We start from the raw sequence: 6,439 nt of genomic DNA, 5'->3' as shown, positions 1-6,439 counted from the left end.
CGTATAGTTGCGTATAGTTGCAAAGTTAGTTCACATGTAGTTGCAATGTTATTTATAGTTAATAGAATGTCTAAGGGTGTTTTCACACCTGCCTCATTTAGTTCGGTTGAATCATATCAGAGTTCGATTGCTCACTTGGTGCGGTTTGTTTGGGCAGGTGATAATGCAGCAATCATACTCTGATGCGCACCAAAAGTGGACCAAACAAGCGGACTGATACCTTCTTGAAGAGCTGGGGCCTGTTTCAGAAAGGTGGTTAAGTGAAAACTCTGAGTTTGTTAACCCTGAAATGAGGGAAACTCTGAGTTTTCCGTTTCAAAAAGGGAGGTAGGTTAAACCTGAGACAGCAGGGTAAGTCAAGCCTGTTTCAAAAGGAGAGGTAACTTATACTCAGAGTCTGTTTCCGGGGTAACTTACTCTGTGAACCTAACCTGGTCGGGAGCAGGTTTTATCCTGTAAACTCTGAGTTTCTTGTGGTCTCCTCCCCTTTTTTAAAGGAGTAGCGGTGTTTAATCTTGTTAGTTGCTTTAGTACATTCATTCATTGCGCACATTTTTATTATGTACACTGTAAAATATTTTTAGCTGTTTTTAAGTTATAATTAAATTGCCAGTGCAAACCATTTTAACATACTACTTTATATTTTTATATATTAAACTAAACTTTCAACAAAAAAATTAAAACAGTAAATTGAAATGACTTGTAAAGCTAATATGATATACTTAGGTGCATAGATCGTCTTAGTGACTAAAATGTCATGTACTTTAATAGAGAATCCTGTAGATGATGATGTTGCATTCATTTGTAGAAAGTTAGATTTAAGTCGCGAGAGGAATTTGAGACCGCAAGTGTTTTTTTGTCATATCCACTTACATTTATGTGAGCGAAATTATTATTTTTTGCAGTCATTTTAGATATATAAATATCCTTATATGACTAATATCAGTCTTTGTGGTGCTCTTACATCTATACAGTTGTCTTGACATTTGTTACATATCCACTCGTCATTATCGCTGGTCCAGTGGGCAGTGCTGTGCGCCGTGGTTTGGGCAGACGTGCTGACGGCAATCGAAGTTCGTAGTCTCATATTACAAAGTATTATGCTTGATTTCATTTTCAGCTGAGCAGCTGTCATCTTTTTGTCCATGGGATTGCATCTGCATGTAAATGAATATAATGACGTACAGTCCTCAGTTTATTTACTTCTGATATTTTAACTGTGATAAAAAAAAAAATTAAATGTACGCATTTACAAAAGTAGCAATTTCCAAAAACTACTCTTTTCTTTAAAATATATGCTCGTAGTTGCTGTACACTTGCAGTAACACTTTCAGTTTTAGTAGTATAAAGTATTAATACCTCTTTGTCACGTGTTGTTGCCATGGTAAATCGTAATATCTGAGATCCATTGATGATGGCTTTTCATTGTGGCTGTGCACGCGCTTAACTCAGAGTCAACCTACTCAGAGTCGATTGAACTAACTCAGATCCGCTGTTCTGTAACCGAAAACTCAGAGTTTCCTATCTCAGAGTAAGTCAACTCAGAGTTCAAGTTTAGTTTGGTTGAACCTCCTTATTAAAACGAGGAGGTGCAGGCGGAGCCTCCAAAATTTGGTGTCTTCGCCTTTTGTTGTGCATTAAAATGTTTTCAAGCCGCATCTGCGATTAATTCTGGAAGTGAACAGTTTGTCTAAAGCGCAGTATACAAACTATGTATAACAACCACTGACATAATTACAGAATGCAGTCGTATGTCCACATTGTGTCTCCTGTATTTTCCTCCTTTTTGTTTACTTCCAAGGTTCCGTTGGAATTTCGCGCACGTTAATTCTAAAGCAGTTTAGGAAATACCTTCAAATACATGTGGCCAATGAGTGGTGTGGATCTTATCACATGACTGAATCTTGGTTGGTTTCAACTGGTGCGAACCAGAGCAACCAGTGTGGTGTGAAAAGGAACCAAAACTGCTAAAAAACCTACTATGTATTTTGCTTTTGGTTCGGACCAAATGAACCGAACTACAGATGTGAAAACACCCTAAAGTGGACTATCAAAGTAAAGTGTTACCTAATATTTTCATAGTTTGCAGTAAACAATTTTGCATAATATCCATTTCCAAACACAACTGTTGATTTCAAAGCCCAGAGAAGAAACAAAGCGATCTTTCTATTGTGGTCCCCTTAGTGCAATGCACATAAAAATTCAAGTCTGAAAGTACATGTTGTAGTGAACATGAGACCCTTAAAACAAGGCCAGAAACATCACACATCTTTGCCCAAATGTTTATGCGGTTGGCACTTACATGTTCCCCGCTCTTTCCCTGACTGTCAAGAAGAGGAGGAAATTACTGAAACAAGGTATAAATCAAAACTAGGTGAATGTACTTTATTCCTTCAGGGTAAACTGTAACAGAATTGATCTTAATCTGAAGGTTTACCATGTTGGACACATTCAGCAGTCTCACAGTAACAAATGCACCAATTTGAAGATTCCCTTTGAAAGCCTGCTTTTTTCCTAACGATACAGAAGATGTGGAAATCTCAAATGTCCTATAAGATCTTCCCTGAGGGCTCCACCCATCGTCCACCCGCAACATTGCTGGATTGTGTGATTGTTGCCGTGAGGGAAGAGGAGATGCCAGAAGCTTTATTTGTCAAAAGTTACACAAAGAACAACATCAAAGGTACAGAGAAACTGACAAGCTTATAACTATAAAAGATTGAAAGTACAGCTTTGTGGTCTTGGCGTGTTAAAACAAATATGAATTAGATGTCTATGGATAGGAACAGACAGACAGATAGTCAGATAGAAATCCTACTTTGGTGGGATCCAAAGTTTGTTCAATCTTAAAGTTTGAGATCTGTGTCCTTAGGTCAGTATTTCAAGTGTCTTTAAAAGCTTTTATCCTGCAGGTTTAGGTGGCTTGGTCCCTGTTGTTTAATCATCAAATTTATTTCTTCTAGAGGTCTTTAAATTTACATGAAACAGAGGTGGTAGTTAGCGTAAATGATGGTTTTAGGTGCAGATATATCTTTGTAGAACCTCTGCTGGTTCATTACGGAGAGGTTAACTGCGTAATCCAACCTCCATCATCTGACGCCCAACGGGGATACATTGAACGGGGCAGCTGTGATTGGACATTCCCGTATTCTTTTGTGAGACGAGTGGTGGGCTATTATCTGTGTTACTTCTCATTGTAATTGAGCTTAGAAAAGGTTAATGAGTTTCTGAATTGGAAAAAAGAGAACAAGAAAATACTGCTCCTCGAGAATAAAAAAAGTGTTCAGTGTTTGTAAGGTTATGATTTGTTTGCTGTCTGAGCTCTCACACAAACACACACAGAGATAATTAAAAGGAAGCATATGAGTGAAAGTCTTCCATTGTGTCTCATGCTTCATTAGTAATAACGCAACAGATGGTAAAACATTTATAGAACAAATGAAAGGACATGTTGGACTATTGGATCATACTATTAATAATCATGGGATGGATCACCAATAACAAATGTTGAAAACATTTCCTGTTTGTGTAAGAGAATATTGCTGCGTCCGAAACCGCCTACTTCATAATATAAAGTACGCGAAATGCAGTAGGCGAGGCGAGTAGTATGTCCGAATACATTGTATTCAAAAAACAGTATGCGAAAAGTACCCGGATGACCTACTACTTCTGGTTAGATTTTGCAGTGTGCATACGATGGACACTTCACTATCCCAAGATGCCCTGGCAGAGGAGTTATCCAACGAAGAAGAAGAGGCATGCGCCTGTTTTCGCGCTGGAATGACATGACGTGATGATGACGTATGTCAGTGATGTAGCAACCTGGAGGATGTAGTACGTCCGAATCTAATTCATACTACCAGGATTCATACTATACAGTATACTATTCATCTTATTCAGTACCTACTATACAGTATGTGGTTTTGGACGCAGCCCAAGTCATACTTTAGTTATGTACATAGGATGAGGTATAATAAGCGTTTCACAGGGTATACCCAAAGTGGCGAATTCGACGCGTGGCTTAACACAGTCTCACCCCATGTCGTCAATATTTGACGACACTTGACCATTCGTCATATGTTGACGCGAAGGGTATACCTTTCGCGTAATTTTTTGACGAACTGGGGACTTCAATACCATTATGTCCGTTGCATTCTCTTTCCTATTTTCTTACCATTTTCGCGTCGGTTTAGGGTTAGATTACGCAAAATTAAACAGTCTACGCGAAATTAAACAGTTGTCACCTGGCGTTGGGGTTAGAGTTAGGTACGCGAAATGAAACAGTTGTCACCTGGCGTTGGGGTTAGAGTTAGGTTTGGGTAGGGATGTCATTATGTAAATCTAACCCTAAACCGACGCGAAAATGGTAAGAAAATAGGAAAGAGAATGCAACGGACGTAATGGTATTGAAGTCCCCAGTTCGTCAAAAAATTACGCGAAAGGTATACCCTTCGCGTCAACATATGACGAATGGTCAAGTGTCGTCAAATATTGACGAAATGGGGTGAGACTGGGTTGCGTGGCTACAGCTTTTCTCATGTAGTGGAAGCATTTTTAATGCAAATATGTTTATCTTCAACAGCGCCTGCCTTGAAGAGCTTTGTCTGCGGAAGGGGCAGGATTTTGGATGCACAAGCAAGGCGTGCAAACCGACTTTGCTTTATCTCTTTAACATTACATTGTTTTATATGGTACGGAAATTTTTACCTTTTGCCTATTCTTTCTATTCAGGGCAAGGATAGTCAAATCTGCAACTATATTCTAAGTATACCAATCACACTACCTCAAATAAAGTAATACTCTAAAATAAGATCATACTCACATGTAATTGTCAGAAGACTTCCCCGTGGTTGATTCTCTGAGCTAAGTTCACGAAAGCAGACTTCTTCTTGTCTTTTATAAAATGTATTAATACAATTTGGTTGTTTGCGATTACAAGTTTTGCCGAATTGAATAAAAAAGTAAAAACAAAAGAAATAAAAAACACATGAATTGGATTAAAAGTAATAAAAAAAGTACAGAGTGTAAAAAATACTAAGTCTAGAGCACACAAGATTTCAGGCTGACAACGGAGATGCAACAAAGTCTCTTTGTTCTTCTTCTCCGAGCTCTTCTGCGCTTTCTCCAACAAAGACAGGTCTTTAAATCATACTTTTAACCGTAATGTATCACTTAAGCTTTGTTCTATCTAATACATTTATCAATCTCTCTACTCTACTCTTAATAAACTAGTTAATACAAAACCATATATGTGTCATTTTGTTAAACACATGCAATTTAAGAGTTGTCATGCATATGAAGAGTTTGGTTCCAAAACGCAATAAATTCATTTGGACTAATTTCGGTAAAAACATGTTTTCTATACCAAGAAAGTGACAAGATGAAAACCATTATTTTCTGTTACAAACTTTCACATAGCGTATAACACTGTCATTGTTGCGGTTATACTTGGGACGGCGTCGCTGAACTTTTTTGACAGCAATCAGCTGTAAAATGTTTTGGTCCTGCTAAATTTTCGTGGGCTTTGCGTAAAATAATGGGACATTTTTCATAAGATCCCCTGGGGTGAATGTGTTAGCATGACAGAAGCTTGATGTTGCAACTGGCATTTTCCGTCTCCCAAGTGCCTCTCGTGTAAATTATTAGATGTTGATGGCTTACGTTACAGAAAACCACCACAGGTTTATCAATGCTATGAAAGAATTATTTTGTTTTGCTTGTTTATTGATCACGAAGTACAAAGTAGATGAGAAAACTAGGATTCTGTGTACTCAACGCACCGCCATTGTTTGTTTACAATGCATGGAATGGTGCACTGTTATTTGTTGAGCGGATTTATTGCATTTTGCAGAAAAGAAGGAGTGGCATTTATTGTGTTTTGGGAAAAAAGGGAGAAAAGATGACAGAATAACACGCGGGATTTTATATTTTGCGGAAAAATAAGATTTTACTTTTTAATACTGACTTTGGCAGTAACGATTTTTTTATCGCGTTTTGGAACCAAACTCTTCATATATTCCCAACTCAGTGGCTATAATACTTTCAGCCTGATCTCACGAATTTCCGTGGGATAGTCACAGAATTTTTTGCTCATTTTTCTGTAGCATTCTCATGGATCTCCGCATTTTTCCGTGGCATTCTCACGGATTGGTTACTCAACTGTTTTGTCCTATTTTCTTACCATTTTTGTCCCACGGAACTTTGTGAGATCAGGTTGCATACTTTGCATTAAAGCAACACTTGGCGTATAAAATAACAAAAAGAGTTTAACATAACAAAATGAGTATAAAATAACAAACCACAGGTTTCTATTGATCCCAAAGATTACATAAAAAAATTTGGTATATTATTTGGCTTATAAAGGATGGGTAATTTGCATTTCACACAACAATATTCACACAGGCTTCAGTGTTAACGCTTCTCATTTACTTTGAATGGA

Source organism: Paramisgurnus dabryanus, chromosome 9 (assembly GCF_030506205.2).
Source record: "Paramisgurnus dabryanus chromosome 9, PD_genome_1.1, whole genome shotgun sequence".
Taxonomy (NCBI): Eukaryota; Metazoa; Chordata; class Actinopteri; order Cypriniformes; family Cobitidae; genus Paramisgurnus; species Paramisgurnus dabryanus.
The sequence above is the reverse complement of the archived record's forward strand: the minus strand, read 5'-3'. Positions refer to the sequence as shown.